At 42.9% G+C, this 17,165-nt stretch overlaps 1 protein-coding gene across 1 annotated transcript in view; it reads right to left on the bottom strand.

The window, feature by feature from the left end:
* LOC132895222 (uncharacterized protein KIAA2026-like) overlaps positions 1-8,338 on the bottom strand; it is a 59,096-nt gene extending 50,758 nt beyond the window's left edge. Inside the window, exon 1 of the mRNA XM_060935565.1 lies at positions 7,859-8,338. The gene's annotated coding sequence lies outside the window, so the exon portion shown is untranslated. The remainder of the gene's footprint in view (positions 1-7,858) is intronic.
* Between the last annotated feature and the right edge of the window lie 8,827 nt (positions 8,339-17,165).

The following is a 17,165-nucleotide window of genomic DNA, read 5'->3' as shown; positions in this document are numbered from 1 at the left end:
ACACGTGTTTAAATGGGCGATAATGTGGCCACATCTATTGAATTTGATAACGTGATTACCGCGATATTCAACGAGATGCGTTATATGCATGCGCAGTAGTGAAAAAACCGACAGCCTGACTCATACACGATATGATTCGGAATTCTTCGGTATTTTCCATCCTGCCGATAAACGCATCATTAACACAGACACGGCACGCGCTTAATATGTGCCGGCTTTAGCTGACGGTGTGTCTGAATTAGGGCTGTGCGATATGGGAAAAAATGAATATCCCGATACATTTTCTCCATTTCATGATATACGATATATTGAAATCTCCTCTAAAGGACCCCATGAAATCTAACTTTTACTCTTTACTGTTTCCATTACAATCCCTGCAGATTAAATAACATTCTTGGTTAACTTTACAGGTGGTTTTCAACAACACATTTTAAATTTTCATGTTCGCGATTAATCACAATTGAATTGAAATAAGACTATTTTATTCAACAAAGATGTAGCACAAACTGCAGAAGCAATCTTGAAAATTGCAACATATGGGGTGGCTTTGGAGAACGAGGCCGCTATGGTCATTTGTTTAGCTTGTGTGGGGGTTTAGCTCGTGAGCAAGTAGTTCGGAGTTTAAGAGACTCTTCATACTGTACCGGGTGAGTTTTCAGGTGATAGAACATATTTGTAGGTTTTGTTTTGTTTTTGCACACTTTACAAAATGGCATTTGCTGTTCCACGTCCTCCTCGCGATATCCAAAAAAATGCCAGATGACTGACCCCTTACAAGTTCTTTTAGGAACCAATTCGTCCGCTTCCATTTTTAATTTGTCGCTGAAATTGACAAAGCTTATGCAACACCAGCGAGTGCACAAACTGAATCAGCGCTGTAAACCGAAACTAGAAAATCTTCCCGCAAGTTCCTTTCAGCACCTAGATGTCGCCCGGGATTGGTTGGCGAGTGTGTGACGTTATTGTTTTTTTTTTACCCTGAGGCAGCCTCTCACGTTACTGCCTGAGGGACAGGGAGAAAACCACCGGAAAAGGTTTTAAACAAACACAACAAACACGAAACAAATGCAAGTCGGCAGATGACCATAAAATACTCGATAGTTACGATATAATAATTTTATATATCTCACACAGAATTTTCATAGATATATCGAGTATATTCGATATATCGCACAGCCCTAGTCTGAATCTTCGCTTCATACACTACCGTTCAAAAGTTTGGGGTCACTTTGAAATGTCCTTATTTTTGAAAGAAAAGCACTGTTCTTTTCAATGATGATCACTTTAAACTAATCAGAAATACACTCTATACATTGCTAATGTGGTAAATGACTATTCTAGCTAAATTCTACTAAATGTCTGGTTTTTGGTGCAATAGATAGTTTTCACATGACGTCACAGAGTCGGGGATTCCCTGGTGGCAGCCATCTTGGAGGGCTAGCTTACCGTACGGGTGACTGAGCACACATTGTAGCGCGCGAGTTACATTCATTTATATTTATAGTTACATTACTACTATTTAAAGCTAGCAATGGTGCACACCTGTTGTATTCATGGCTGTCGTAATAGGTCAGATGATGACGTCAAGCGGAGCTTTTATGGAATTCCCACTGTACGGGAGCACGAAAGCGAGCAAACAAACTCAGCATACAAAGGAGAAATCTATGGCTTGCGAGAATCAACCGCAAGGATTATCAGCCTTCCAAACACAGCAAAGTCTGCTCCGATCATTTTATAAGTGGTAAGTTGTTTAAATAAACAAAATCAATTAAGTTTGTTTTTGGAAACCAAAACATCGTGTAAACAGTCTCTGGAGAATGCCTAACTGGAACCGCTGAGTGTACGTTTACATTGTAATGTACACTTAATATCACTCGTGTGTCACGTTTCTATTTGAAACTTGCCACTTCACTCACGCAAGGGTCATTTTTGAAAAACATTTTAGGTCTATTCTGTATGATTTAATGTGTGTTTGGGATGCAAACAGCGCGCCTTTTGGCGGATGCCGCCTGAATCGCGCAGATCCGGGGTTTTTTTTTTTAGGGGGGGGCGTTGGAGTGTCTGATTATAATTTCAAAGTAAATTCTGTATTAAAATTACTAAATAAGCAAATCCGTTACAGTCCATGAAACAGGAAGTATAAGGATGAGAAAAAAACAGTTTAAATCGGGAAGCTGCGCACATTTGTGCAGCCCGAGCGGTGTGCAGGACTGCGCAAATGTGCGCAGCTTGCCGATTTAAACTGTTTTTTTTTCTTATCCTTATACTTCCTGTTTCATGGACTGTAACGGATTTGCTTATTTAGTAATTTTAATACAGAATTTACTTTGAAATTATAATCAGACACTCCAACGCCCCCCCTAAAAAAAAAAAAAAAAAATCGGATCTGCGCGATTCAGGCGGCATCCGCCAAAAGGCGCGCTGTGAATATATAAAGTTGTAGTATATATCAGACAGCCTTTAAAGTTTGATGAAGTCAGTTTCAGGCTTTGGAGCAGGCTTTGGCAGTTTCAGGCTTTGGCAACCCTGCGATAGTCACTTGAAAATGCATCTTTGTCCACTTCGTAGGGATCAATTCCCCCAATCAAGGCCAGTTTGGCTGCATACCGTTATCGTGAGATGTCGTCTAATGTATCTATATACTTCTGTTTGCTTGATTTTGCCGACATTGATCTTTATTTTAGAAAACTGACTATATAACTTCATAAATCCGTCCGAGATAACGTAGCCAGTAGTGGCGATGGTCCGTTTTGTTTGCCCTCCAAGATGGCGGCTGGGGGGCGTTCCCCGGAATGCCGTGACGTCAGTGAAAACTATATCTACATAGGTGTATAGAGGCCCATTTCCAGCAACTCTCACTCCAGTGTTCTAATGGTACAATGTGTTTGCTCATTGCCTCAGAAGGCTAATGGAGGATTAGAAAACCCTTGTACAATCATGTTAGCACAGCTGAAAACAGTTTAGCTCTTTAGAGAAGCTATAAAACTGACCTTCCTTTGAGCAGATTGAGTTTCTGGAGCATCACATTTGTGGGGTCGATTAAATGCTCAAAATGGCCCGAAAAATGTCTTGACTATATTTTCTATTCATTTTACAACTTATGGTGGTAAATAAAAGTGTGACTTTTCATGGAATACACAAAATTGTCTGGGTGACCCCAAACTTTTGAACAGTAGTGTATATATTTTTTATTTTCAACTAGTGACAGGAATTACCCACCAAATGACAAATTAAGTCGCCTCGGGCGACCGGACCACCATGCATTTTGAGCCCTGATTAGGCAGCAAGACGAGAACAGTCAGTTCTTGAAGTTGGAAGAAGAAGAAACCTTTATTTGTCACATGCACACTTCAAGCACAGTGAAATTCATCCTCTGCATTGAATCCATCTGAAGCAGTGAAAACACACACACCCAGAGCACCACGCTAGAGTGCCCGGGGAGCAGTCAGGGGTTCGGTACCTTGCTCAAGGGCACTTCAGCCCAAGGCCGCCCCACGTTGACCTAACTGCATGTCTTTGGATTGTGGGGGAAACCCACGCAGACACGTGGAGAACATGCAAACCCCACACAGAAAGGCCCTCGCCGGCTGCTTGGTTCGAACCCGGAACCTTCTTGCTAACCACCGTGCTGGAAGCCGGAAAAATGGGCAAGCGTAAGGATCTGCGTGACTTTCTGATACGTGTCGCTGTTCAAATACTTATGGAGCTGACTGTAAAACTGAAGATGCACCAAAAGGAAATGTGGTCTTTTTCAAACTTTTGATAGCCAGGGGCCCTTTAGTTTAACTGTAAAATAACTTCCTCGCACAACACCTCAGTACCTGTGAACAATAACATTCTGTATATTTATTAAAGCTAAAGGTGGGTTTTGTTTTTTTATTTATTCCTAAACCCATTCAATTCAAGTCAAAATTATGGCAACTCAATAATAAATATAATAACTTTGATAATGCACTGCAAAAAATTCTCTCTTGTTGAGAGAAAATCTCTTTAATATGGGTGAATTTATCTATTATTTCTTAGTAGAAGTTTACTAGAACTCAAATATAAGATTATTTAGCTTACTTTGAGACGCTTTTACTAATTTCAAGCCTTAAATTTTCTTATTCTATTAATATTGGCAGATAATTTTGCTTCTTTCTAGAACTGAATGCTTAAAGGTCCCATGGCATGGTGGTTTGTTGATGCTTTAAACGGGCTCGTGGAGGCTTCCGGATGTTATATCCGCAGCCTTTCTCGAAATGAACCCTCAGCACGTAAATATAGCTTCCTGGGAGAAAGCCCCATTTCAGCGCTTTTCCCAGTGCGTCGTTTTGCTAATGAGAAGCAGGAGGCGGGGAAGGGCAGAGGGTGGGGGTGGGCCATGGGGGGAGGGGGAGGGGCTTGACCAAGCTGCGCGTGCACACACATGCTCGCTGCTATCAGCGCCTGTAGCCACGCTGCTAAGACAAAACCCCGTTCTCCCTCGGACTCCTTTCGTAAACTCAACGTGACACAGAGAACAGAGAGTGAGAGTGTTCGGAGTGGTAGTTTACGAACGTATAATACCCTAGGCTTGAACACGCACTCCATAACCAAAGAGGATAGAAGCAGCAACTACAGCAACATATCGCTTATCCAACAGAAGACATGCATTGCGGAGCAATAGTCAAACATAAGCTCATAAGTTACAGTCAATTTCCAGACTAAACTCAGTTTAACAGAGCATGCTGCATGCTTTTTGGTTTTGTAGCGCAGAGTACCTGGCTAACTGCAGGAAGTGGTTAGCTGCACAGCTAATGTAGCTATTGCTAGGCTAACGCACCGATTTTAAAACACGGCAAAACGACCAGTTATACACTTACTTGTTCGGTGTTTGTTGCTGATGCGGCAGGGATGCTTGGTACGGACCCAGGCTTCAGTGACAGTTGATGTGCAAAACCTGCCCTGTACTGTCCCAAGTTGTGGAAACATTCCTCAGGAAAATGCTTCCGACAAACATACACCGTCTTACGTAGACTCGACGGCGTATTATTGAAGTAAATAAAATTAAGCCACTGCGTCTTCAGGGGCTCTCCCGTCGGCAGTAAAAACAGACTCCTTTCTGTGTTGTCACTAGGGGTGGGTATTGCCAAGGACCTTACGATACGATACGCATCAAGATACTTGAGTCACGATACGATACTGCGATATATTGCGATATTCTACATAATTCACTGAAAAATGTAAAAGCATTATGCATCTTAAAATCCGAGTTGTATGTACATCAGATGATAGTGATAATTCATGGGACAAACTGAGTCAAAACAATGTAATTCAAATTATCCATGCCATTTTATTGTAACTATACAAGCGCAAGTTACAACATATTTGCAGGAACAACACACTGTCTGGAACACATTGAAAAGTGCAGTGTGCATCTTAGTCTCCCTGAGCACAATTATGAAACAGTGCAGTGTGGGTCAGTGTCCACACACTGAAACTGAATTGAAACCTCAGTGAATCACGTTTCTTCTGAACTTTGAGTAAATACTCAAAATAAAATGCAGTGTCTCACACACACTAAAATTGAAAATGCAAAATAAAGTGCACCTTCTTGCCTTTGGCCTTAAATGACAAAATTAAGTTCACAGTTACAGTAAGTCACACATCACTGAAGTAGACGGGAGGACTTTGGCGCTGTCCAGTGGAGTTTGCTTCGGGTCGGGTTTCGGTGGCTCCGGCTGAGCTAATATGTCAGGGTGGTGTCGTGCTAAGTAAGTTTGCAAGTTTGTTGTGTTACCTGAATATCTAATTGGAGCGAAACAGGTTTTGCAAAGTGCGTACTCTTTGTCCAGCTCACTGTTTTTTTTTTTCTCCTTTCCTTTGGAATCCAAAGTGCCTCCAAACATCTGCCTTAAAGTTCGGCGGCGTCTCTAGGTTTGAGCAATTCCAGCGTTATGGACGTGACACTTGAACTCAAAATGGCAACAAATGACCCAGTGCATGTTTTATTGTCTCCCAGTATTTAAACAGGTGTTGCATATTTTAAGGCTGTACCATACTGGAGAAGTGATAGAACAATTCCCATAGTACATCTAGGGCATGCCAGAAAATGCCAATAAAAGATGCGTTATGGACGTGACAGAAAAAGTATCACTTTTCTTGGGTGACTGTACATTTTTATCAAACTCTGTGAAATCGTAAACCTAATGTCGAAATGGAGATATCCATTTGATAGAGGGGTCCAAGGTGAATATTAAAAAATCTTTGTTTAAAATATTTTGTATTTCATGCAGAGTTTCGGAAGGAAAAGTCAGCGTTATGGATGTGACGAAATTCCGTTATGGATGTGACGCGTCTGAAATAGACATGGCATATGTTTAGAAAATCAGCAATTTAACCACCATAACCCTTTGAAAAACTCTCTAAATATCAGCTAAAACTATCAAAGTTCTTAAATAATATTTAGGATGGCTATTGTTTTGCTGTTTTGTGGATTTTAGCATACATTTCTGTGGCTTGTGGCAATAATATAGAATTGTGCATGATCAAAGTTGATTTTAGCTTGGGGTTTACATTATAAGAAAGAAAGACTGACAGTGACATATTAGGTTGGTTACAAATTGGTTCAACTTATTCACATCTGTAAAATACAGGCCTAGGTGATATCTCTGGGAGTGGTTTTGATGTATTACATGTTGCTTTATTTTTGCATGGTGAGGTTGACATTTACATGGAATTGCCCGTTTACATTAACAGCCATGCTTGCTTGTTTTTTTTTCCTCACTGCAACCACCGGGAAAAAAAGAGAAGACGAAGAGTGCCTTGCAGTGAGGGAGCGGCACAGCAACACCTTGCGGAGCGGAGGTGCGGAAGTTGTACTGGATTTACAACCCGTCTGAAACATGATTTATTATTTGAAAAAATATCGATATTCAAATTTTGAGTATTGATATTGAATCAGAAGACAAAGTATTGCGATATATTGCCGTATCGATAATTTTGCCCACCCCTAGTTGTCACATCCATGTACAGCGCAATTTCCATGTTTCGCTCGCTTAGGTGATGCCATGTTGTTGTGTCCTCCCTCTACGGTCTCCTCACTACAACTGGGCGGGGCAATCCATACAGTGGGTGGGAATCCAGAGGGGGGGCGTGGGGATCATCTCCCTTGCTGACGTAGTAAAGGGAAGAGCTCATCAACGCGCCATTCTCAAATGTTGGGCATAGTTTGGTTTACACATTATGAAATTTCTAGCCACCGGGGTGACTTAAGAAGGTCAGAGGAACTCATTTTAACGTTAAAAAAAACTCAGAAAGTGAAAATTTCATGCCATGGGACCTTTAAAATGAGCAAAATTATCTGCTAATATTAATAGAATAAGAAAATTTAAGGCTTGAAATTAGTAAAAGCGTCTCAAAGTAAGCTAAATCTTGTATTTGAGTTCTAGTAAACTTCTAATAAGAAATAATAGATAAATTCACCCATATTAAAAAGAGATTTTCTCTCAACAAGAGATCAGTTTTTTGCAGTGTGGTGTGCTGTGCTGTGATTTCCATCATTGTGACTAAAGGCAAACCAAACAGAGTTTGACGTCAGAATGAAAGGTGGTGAATACAACAAGCTAACTAAAGTAAAATAATTCAAGGGAAAAGTATTAATGAATAAAAATAAACGAAACTGGCAGAAGATGACTATAACCACCCAAACTGTAGCCTTAAAGGTCAATTTAATCACAAATTCTTTCTATTCGACGATAATAAGGTTAGTTGTGAGATGCTAATGCTACACTGCTAACGCTACAAAACCGTCAACACTTTACGTTTCGCACTTTGATAATTCCAGCTCAGGCATGAAATGAGCTCCGCAAATAAACTCAAGCAGCGGCGGTGTTACCTCTGAAACGGGCTTCAGGGCTTCTCTCTCCGGCCAGGGAGCCTCTCCGCTTTATCCTCTCCTCCGCTCATTATCTCCATATGCAGCCAAAGAAGCAGCATTTTCACTGAAAACCTCTCAATAAATCATGATATCCACTGTTTGTTTGTTTTCTCCCCTTCCGCAACAAACATTCAGCCGGTAGCTAACAAGCTAACTGAATAAACCCAATGCCTGCTGAAGTCTATTTAATCCACTGTTTGGCTAACAAGCTAGCTGCTTTAGCTTGCAACACTGCGTTTAAAAAGTTGACTATAAAATATAACATTGCTACTCAGGGAAAAAGTTATAACTCTCCTGCTTCAATTACCGTTTTTCAAAGTTATACATAATTCTACAAAAGAAACGCCTGTCATTTATCTAGCTAACTAGCTTAGCTTATCGCTAGCACACCGCTAACTAATGGAAGAGCCTCAGCGCTTTTTTAACTTGCCGTAACCCCGAGGGTTGCCAGGTGTGTGTCAGATATTACACAGAACATTAAAACATTACAGTCAGAAGCCAATTTGCATGTTTTATTGCTGTTTATTTTTTTATATAAAAATGAGCACACTTTTAGTATTAAAATTAAACTTTGCAAATAAATCAGCGTTCACAGCAGGTTTTTCTCTTTAGTTCTGTCACAAATCACCGTCAGTCAGTCAATGACTAACCGGAAGTGACCTGAAGTGAGTGACATTCAGTTCAATTCAATTTTATTTCTACACCGCTTTTAAGAATCTACAGAAACCCTAAAGCCCTGAAAGGTGATATATAATTGTAAGCTTGTATACACAAATAATCTTATGAGAACAAGTTATTGACTTGTGTGCACAAAATAATATCTTGTTCCTACAAAATAATAACTTGTTCCAAGATAATAACTTGTGGGCGGCACGGTGGTGTAGTGGTTAGCGCGGTCGCCTCACAGCAAGAAGGTCCGGGTTCGAGCCCCGGGGCCGGCGAGGGCCTTTCTGTGCGGAGTTTGCATGTTCTCCCCGTGTCCGCGTGGGTTTCCTCCGGGTGCTCCGGTTTCCCCCACAGTCCAAAGACATGCAGGTTAGGTTAACTGGTGACTCTAAATTGACCGTAGGTGTGAATGTGAGTGTGAATGGTTGTCTGTGTCTATGTGTCAGCCCTGTGATGACCTGGCGACTTGTCCAGGGTGTACCCCGCCTTTCGCCCGTAGTCAGCTGGGATAGGCTCCAGCTTGCCTGCGACCCTGTAGAACAGGATAAAGCGGCTACAGGAGATGAGATGAGATAATAACTTGTTCCTACAAAATAACTTGTTCCTACAAGATAATAACATTTTCCCACAAGATAATAACTTGTTCCAAGAAGATACTAACTTGTTCCTACAAGATAGATAGATAGAAGAGAAGAGAAACCTTTATTTGTCACATGCACACTTCAAGCACAGTGAGATTCATCCTCTGCATTTAACCCATCTGAAGCAGTGAACACACACACACACACACACACACACCCAGAGCAGTGGGTAGCCATACTACAGCGCCTGGGGAGCAGTCAGGGGTTAGGTACCTTGCTCAAGGCCACTTCAGCCCAAGGCCGTCCCATGTTAACCTAACTGCATGTCTTTGGACTGTGGGGGAAACCGGAGCACCCAGAGGAAACCCACGCAGACACGGGGAGAACATGCAAACTCCACACAGAAAGGCCCCCACTGGCTGGGCTCGAACCAAGAACCTTCTTGCTGTGAGGCGACAGGGCTAACCACTACACCACCGTGCCACCCAATAGATAGAGCTTTATTGATCCCTTTGGGAAGGTTCCCTCAAGGAAATTAAAATTCCAGCAGCATCATTACAGGATAAACAGAGAATAGAAAATAAAGAAAACTTCTAGATAAATCAAGTATCAACATATGCAAATATAAAAAAATAAAATAAGTCCAGTAGGAGAGGTATTGCACATTTATACTGCACATTGTCCAGTATTGCTTTTTGTCAGGCTAGGCTACTGCTCCTTCCCGTCCTCTGTCCTCCTGTTAACCCCCCCCCCAGAGAGGAGTTGTACAGTCTGATGGCGTGAGGGACAAAGGAGTTTTTAAGTCTGTTAGTCCTGCACTTGGGAAGGAGCATTCTGTCACTGAACAGACTCCTCTGGTTGCTGATGACGGTGTGCAGAGGGTGACTGGCATCGTCCATGATGCTCAGTAGTTTGACCATAGTCCTCTTCTCTGCAACCGTCACCAGAGAGTCCAGCTTCATGCCGACCACAGAGCTGGCCCGCCTGATCAGTTTGTCCAGCCTGGATGTGTCCTTCTTGGATGTGTTGCCCCCCCAGCACAGCACGGTGTAAAACAGGACACTGGCGACCACAGACTGATAGAACATCCACAGGAGTTTCCTGCAGATGTTAAAGGACCGCAGCCTCCTCAGGAAGTACAGCCTGCTCTGTACCTTCCTGTACAGGTGGTTGGTGTTACAAGTCCAGTCCAGCTTGCTGTCCAGCCACAGCCCGAGGTACTTGTAGGAATCCACAGCCTCCACATCAACTCCCTCGATCAGAACTGGTCGTGACCTTGGTCTGGACCTTCCAAAGTCAATGACCAGCTCCTTGGTCTTCGAGGTATTGAGCTGCAGATGGTTCCTATTGCACCAAATGGCAAAGTCCCTCACCAGGCTCCTATACTCCTCCTCTCTGTCGTCCCTGATACACCCCACTATGGCTGTGTCATCGGCGAACTTCTGAATGTGACACAGCTCCGAGTTGTAGCAGAAGTCCGCGGTGTACAGGGTGAAGAGAAGAGGGGCCAGCACCGTGCCCTGGGGTGCTCCGGTGCTGCTAATCACAGTGTCAGACGTGATATCCTTCAGCCTGACGTATTGCGGCCTGTCGGTGAGGTAGCTGGAGATCCAGGTGACCAGGCAGGGGTCCACTCGCATCCTGTTCAGTTTGTCCTGAAGCATAAGGGGCTGGATGGTATTGTAGGCACTCGAGAAGTCCAAAAAGAGGATCCTCACTGTGCCATTTCCATACTATACTAACTTGTTCCTACAAGATAACTTGTTCCAAGATAATAACTTGTTCCTACAAGATAATAACATTTTCCTACAAGATAATAACTTGTTCCCACAAAATAATAACTTGTTCCCACAATATAATAACATATTCCTACAAGACAATAACTTGTTCCTACAAGATAACTTGTTCCAAGATAATAACTTGTTCCTACAGCTCCCACCCTGGCTTTGATCTGTTTGACCTGTTGCCCTCAGGGAGGCGCTACAGGTGCATCAGGACAAAAACTAATAGATTCAAAAACAGCTTCTTTCCAAAAGCCATAACCACCCTGAACTCCAGTATGCTCTGACTTTATAGTCTAACCCTCCTGTGCAATACTTCATAATGTGAAATACTTTATTTTATAATGTGACTCTCTTCGTGCAATAATTTATAATGTGCAATACCTTATAATATGACTCTCTCTGTGCAATACTTTATAATGTGCAATACCTCACTCCATAATGTGAAACACAACATATACGCCTCAGGACTGTGCACCTTAACCCCCCTTACACCCTTACCTTTTTTTTTCCCTTCTTCTCTACACATTGTTTGCACTGTTATTGGAGTTGCTTTTAATCTCATTGTACATGGGTATAGTGACAATAAAGGCATTCTATTCTATTCTATAATAACATTTTCCTACAAGATAATAACATGTTCCCACAAGATAATAAATTGCTTGCATAACAACATGTTCCCACAAGATAACATTTCCCTACAAGACAATAACATTTTCCTACAAAATAACAACTTGTTCCTACAAAGTAATAACTTGTTCCCACAAGATAATAACGTGTTCTAAGAAAATAACTTGTTCCCACAAGATAATAAATTGTTCCTACAAGATAATAACATGTTCCCATAAGATAATGACTTGTTCCTAAAAGATTTTTTTTTAAAATCACCTTTCGGGACCTTCAAGGCTCTGGAATAGCCATTGTCACAAAGCAGCTTTACAGAAATATGGATGTAGGATAGTCACCCTGCACCAAATAGCAAGGCGCCATTTCCACATCCATGGATATTCCACTGTTTGAAAAACAATCCACAACAATCCAACGACATCTTAAACCATACATCATAAACTGTAATCTGAAATTGAAGATATTTTGTCAAAAAGTAGTTGTATTTTAAGTACTTTTGACTGATCCATTTAGTTTTCGTATGGTTATTCCATTGTAATGGACCAGAACCGGCCTCAGCCATCTCTTGGGCAGCCATGAAGGAAAGAAAATATCCGCCATATTCTACTCAAAACTTCCACATATGAAACACAGATGAAGAAAAAGTTCAAGAAGGATTACAAAGGGATCATTTACAGTGAATTTGCAGAGGTTTTGGTGCACAGAAAGCAAGGAGAGTAGTGGTCACATGATTTCAAAACGAAAACAACAAACTGGATTCTGGGAAAGGTGAGCCGGCCCCTTTAATGAGCGAGCCAGTGATGACAGTAACAAGAAAAAAAAGATAAAATTACGAAGAAGTCATGATCATGAGGGAACAAGGACATTTAGATATTATATATTTATTTATTTAAGATCAACAAAATTAGGATATTATACACAAAAAGACAACGCTGTAAATGATGTAAAAGATTCGTCGTCATAACAATGCTACAGTGACAGACCAAGGTAAACAAACAAACAAACAAATCAACAGTCTGAAGCACATGATTAAAAAAAAATCAAGAAAATTTTTTTACAAAAACACCAAATTTGCAAAACAGATTGCATGTTATAATGTCTTTCTTGCTGTACGAGGAGGGAAATGTCATACACTGTGATGCTACATAAAAACTAGCAATATGACCTATTTTGGCCAGGTCTCAAATTCAAGCTCACTTTTGCAATATTGAGATTAAATGCACTTCAGTGCTTTGGAACCAGATAGGCAGCGTGACAGCATGAACTTTATTTTGCAGGGGATAGAACTACAATCCCTTTAGAATATTATTATCTCATTTCATCTCATTATCTCTAGCCGCTTTATCCTGTTCTACAGGGTCGCAGGCAACCTGGAGCCTATCCCAGCTGACTACGGGCGAAAGGCGGGGTACACCCTGGACAAGTCGCCAGGTCATCACAGGGCTGACACATAGACACAGACAACCATTCACACTCACATTCACACCTACGGTCAATTTAGAGTCACCAGTTAACCTAACCTGCATGTCTTTGGACTGTGGGGGAAACCGGAGCACCCGGAGGAAACCCACGCGGACACGGGGAGAACATGCAAACTCCGCACAGAAAGACCCTCACCAGCCACGGGGCTTGAACCTAGACCTTCTTACTGTGAGGCGACAGCGCTACAGCACTACACCACCGTGCCGCCCAAATTTCACATGTAATCTTTAATTTTAACCTTTTGATCTTTTTATATTGGAAGCCATGACCACCTCTACTTACACAAGACAGCAAGATATTGATTTTTATATATACACATGTAAGGCGGCATGGTGGTGTAGTGGTTAGCACTGTCACCTCATAGTAAGAAGGTTCTGGGTTCGGGCCCCATGGCCGATAGGGGCCTTTTTGTGCGGAGTTTGCATGTTCTTCCCGTGTCTGGGTGGGTTTCCTCCGGGTGCTCCGGTTTCCCCCACAGTCCAAAGACATGCAGGTTAGGCTAAATTGGTGGCTCTAAATTTTACCATGAGTGTGAATAGTTGTTTGTCTTGGGGGCGTCGTGGTTCAGGTGGATGGGGCGCCATGCCATGAGGTCCGGGGACCCGGATTCAGTTCCGGCCCGGGGTCATTTCCCGATCCCTCCCTGTCTCTCTCTCTCCTGCTCGTTTCCTGTCTCTGCACTGTCCTGTCCAGTGGAGGTGAAAAAGGCCCAGAAAATATCTTTAAAAAAAAAATAGTTGTTTGTCTTTATGTGTCAGCCCTGTGATGACCTGGCGGCTTGTCCAGAGCGTACCCTGCCTCTTACCCATAGTCAGTTGGGAGAGGCTCCAGCTTGCCCGCAACCCTGCACAGGATAAGTGGTTATGGATAATGGATGGATGGATGGACATACACATGTCCTGTTATTTCATGCAGCCCTTAAATTCTGAACATGGGGATTCATAGGGGAAAAAAACCCCATAATAATAATATTTATTATTATTATTATTATTATTATTATTATTATTATTATTTTTATACATGTGCTTGAAAAATAATTAGGAGTATAATTTAAAATATATAATTAGCCTTAGTTTTAAAAAATAATTAGCTATATACATGAAGCAAACACCTAACCCACTGTATGAACTAGAAATCGTCAAAAATGTGACTATTCATGACGTCAGAGTTCGGTCGGGTTGCCACATCTCCTATTTTCACTCTGATAAGGAGGAATTCATTCAGTGCATCTCATTCAGTGAGGAAGAGATCAGCACAAACATAGAAGGGATTTTTGTTTGTTTGTTTGTTTGTTTGTTTCAAATTGACCAGAAAAAAATTCAAGATACAGCTTATGTTCTCTGTTCTTTCTGCAAGTATGAGCATTAAAGAAAATACTAGTACATCAGTTGCAGTGTGTCAAATTATAAGTGTAATATTTACTTTTGAAAGTGCTGTTGTAAATGCATAGCATTTAGCTGAACTACTGTTGTATTAAAAGAAAGATGTACAAACATCACACTTTTGGAAATCTCATCTCATCTCATCTCATTATCTCAAGCCGCTTTATCCTGTTCTACAGGGTCGCAGGCAAGCTGGAGCCTATCCCAGCTGACTACGGGCGAAAGGCGGGGTACACCCTGGACAAGTCGCCAGGTCATCACAGGGCTGACACATAGACACAGACAACCATTCACACTCACATTCACACCTACGCTCAATTTAGAGTCACCAGTTAACCTAACCTGCATGTCTTTGGACTGTGGGGGAAACCGGAGCACCCGGAGGAAACCCACGCGGACACGGGGAGAACATGCAAACTCCGCACAGAAAGGCCCTCGCCGGCCCCGGGGCTCGAACCCAGGACCTTCTTGCTGTGAGGCGACAGTGCTAACCACTACACCACCGTGCCGCCACTTTTGGAAATCAGTGAAGCTATTCTCTCTCTTCGTGCGATCGAGTGGGAACGCGGACATTTATTTTTTACAGCAATTTTCCCCCACACACTCAAGCTGCTGTTGTCAGTTTGCATAATTTTGTTTTTAAGTTACTCGATCAAGTTATTTCATAAAATGACATTGGTGTAGGGGCGGCACGGTGGTGTAGTGGTTAGCACTGTCGCCTCACAGCAAGAAGGTCCAGGTTCGAGCCCAGCGGCCAGCGAGGGCCTTTCTGTGTGGAGATTGCATGTTCTCCCCGTGTCCGCGTGGGTTTCCTCCGGGTGCTCCGGTTTCCCCCACAGTCCAAAGACATGCAGGTTAGGTTAACTGGTGACTCTAAATTGACCGTAGGTGTGAATGTGAGTGTGAATGGTTGTCTGTGTCTATGTGTCAGCCCTGTGACGACCTGGCAACTTGTCCAGGGTGTACCCCGCCTTTCACCCATAGTCAGCTGGGATAGGCTCCAGCTTGCCTGCGACCCTGTAGAACAGGATAAGCGGCTACAGATAATGGATGGATGGGCATTGGTGTATTGTTTCCATTGTACTTGGGGAAAAAAGTGGTTGTGGTTATTAGTAATGGTGAACATAATTTATTCCCAGTAGTTTTCATCTCATTATCTCTAGTCGCTTTATCCTGTTCTACAGGGTCGCAGGCAATCTGGAGCCTATCCCAACTGACTACGGACGAAAGGCAGGATACACCCTGGACAAGTCACCAGGTCATCACAGGGCTGACACATAGACACAGACAACCATTCACACTCACATTCACACCTATGGTCAATTTAGAGCCACCAGTTAACCGAACCTGCATGTCTTTGGACTGTGGGGGAAACCGGAGCACCCGGAGGAAACCCATGCGGACACGGAGAGAACATGCAAACTCCACACAGAAAGGCCCTCGCCAGCCGTGGGGCTCGAACCTGGACCTTCTTGCTGTGAGGCAACAGCGCTAACCACTACACCACCGTGCCGCCTCCCCAGTAGTTTTGTTCCATGAATCAAAACACAGGGATGTTCTGGGAAATAAAGAACTAACCTTGTGCACCAGCAAACAAGGAGTTCTTCATCTCAAGCAACCCAGCTCTGTCCAAATTAGGGAACCACTCTGAACCACTGAGTACCTGTAGTACGACCTTTTTTTTATCCTTTACCTGTTAGAGGCCTTATTTCTTCCAACATTTGTAGAGAGAACTGTAAAAATAACCCAACTTTACCAGGGAATAACATTGCACAATTTCAAAAGACAGAACCAAATGAATTCTTCCAAATATTGGTCCCTTAGTCTAACAAATTGCACTGTTCATTGCTTTGTCAGGGGCGGCACGATGGTGCAGTGGTTAGCACTGTCGCCTCACAGCAAGAAGGTCCTGTGTTCCTGCCCAGTGGCCAGCGAGGACCTTTCTATGTGGAGATTTCATGCTCGCCCCGTGTCTGCGTGGGTTTCCTCCGGGTGCTCTGGTTTCCCCCACAGTCCAAAGACATGCCGGTTAAGTTATTTGGTGACTCTAAATTGACCGTATTTGTGAATGTGAAGGTGTGTGAATGGTCGTTTGTCTCTGTGTTAGCCCTGCGACAACTTGGCTACTTGTCCAGGGTGTACCCCACCTCTCGCCCATAGTCAGCTGGGATGGGCTCCAGCTTGCCTGCGACCCTGTAGAACAGGATAAGTGGCTACAGATAACGGATGGATTGCTTTGTCAGCACATGAAAGAGATGACTTGTATAACTCATGTTCTCCAACTGTTACCTTGTAGTTTACTCACTCTGTTGTATTTGACAGAATATACATTTTCACGGGGTGGTGCAGTGGTTATCACTGTCACCTCACAGCAAGAAGGTTCTGGGTTTGAGCCCAGTGGCTGGCGGGGGCCTTTCGGTGTGGAGTTTGCATGTTCTCCTTGTGTCTGCGTGGGTTTCCTCCGGGTGCTCTGGTTTCCCCCACAGTCCAAAGACATGCAGTTAGGTTAACTGGCTACTCTAAATTGCCCATAGGTGTGAATGGTTGGTTGTCTCGGAACCCAGCCGTTGTTTGGTGTCTGTACCAAGCCCGGAAATGGAAGGGTTGCGGCAGGAAGGGCATCCGACGTAAAAACTATGCTCCTATTAATAAGACATGTCAAGGTCAACATGGCAGCAACCCCACATACATAAGTGGGACAAGCTGGAAGAAGAAGAATATACATTTTACAGAACTATATTTACTG

Source organism: Neoarius graeffei, chromosome 12 (assembly GCF_027579695.1).
Source record: "Neoarius graeffei isolate fNeoGra1 chromosome 12, fNeoGra1.pri, whole genome shotgun sequence".
Classification (NCBI taxonomy): Eukaryota; Metazoa; Chordata; class Actinopteri; order Siluriformes; family Ariidae; genus Neoarius; species Neoarius graeffei.
Note: the sequence above shows the minus strand (reverse complement) of the source record. Positions and strands in the feature narration are given on the sequence as shown.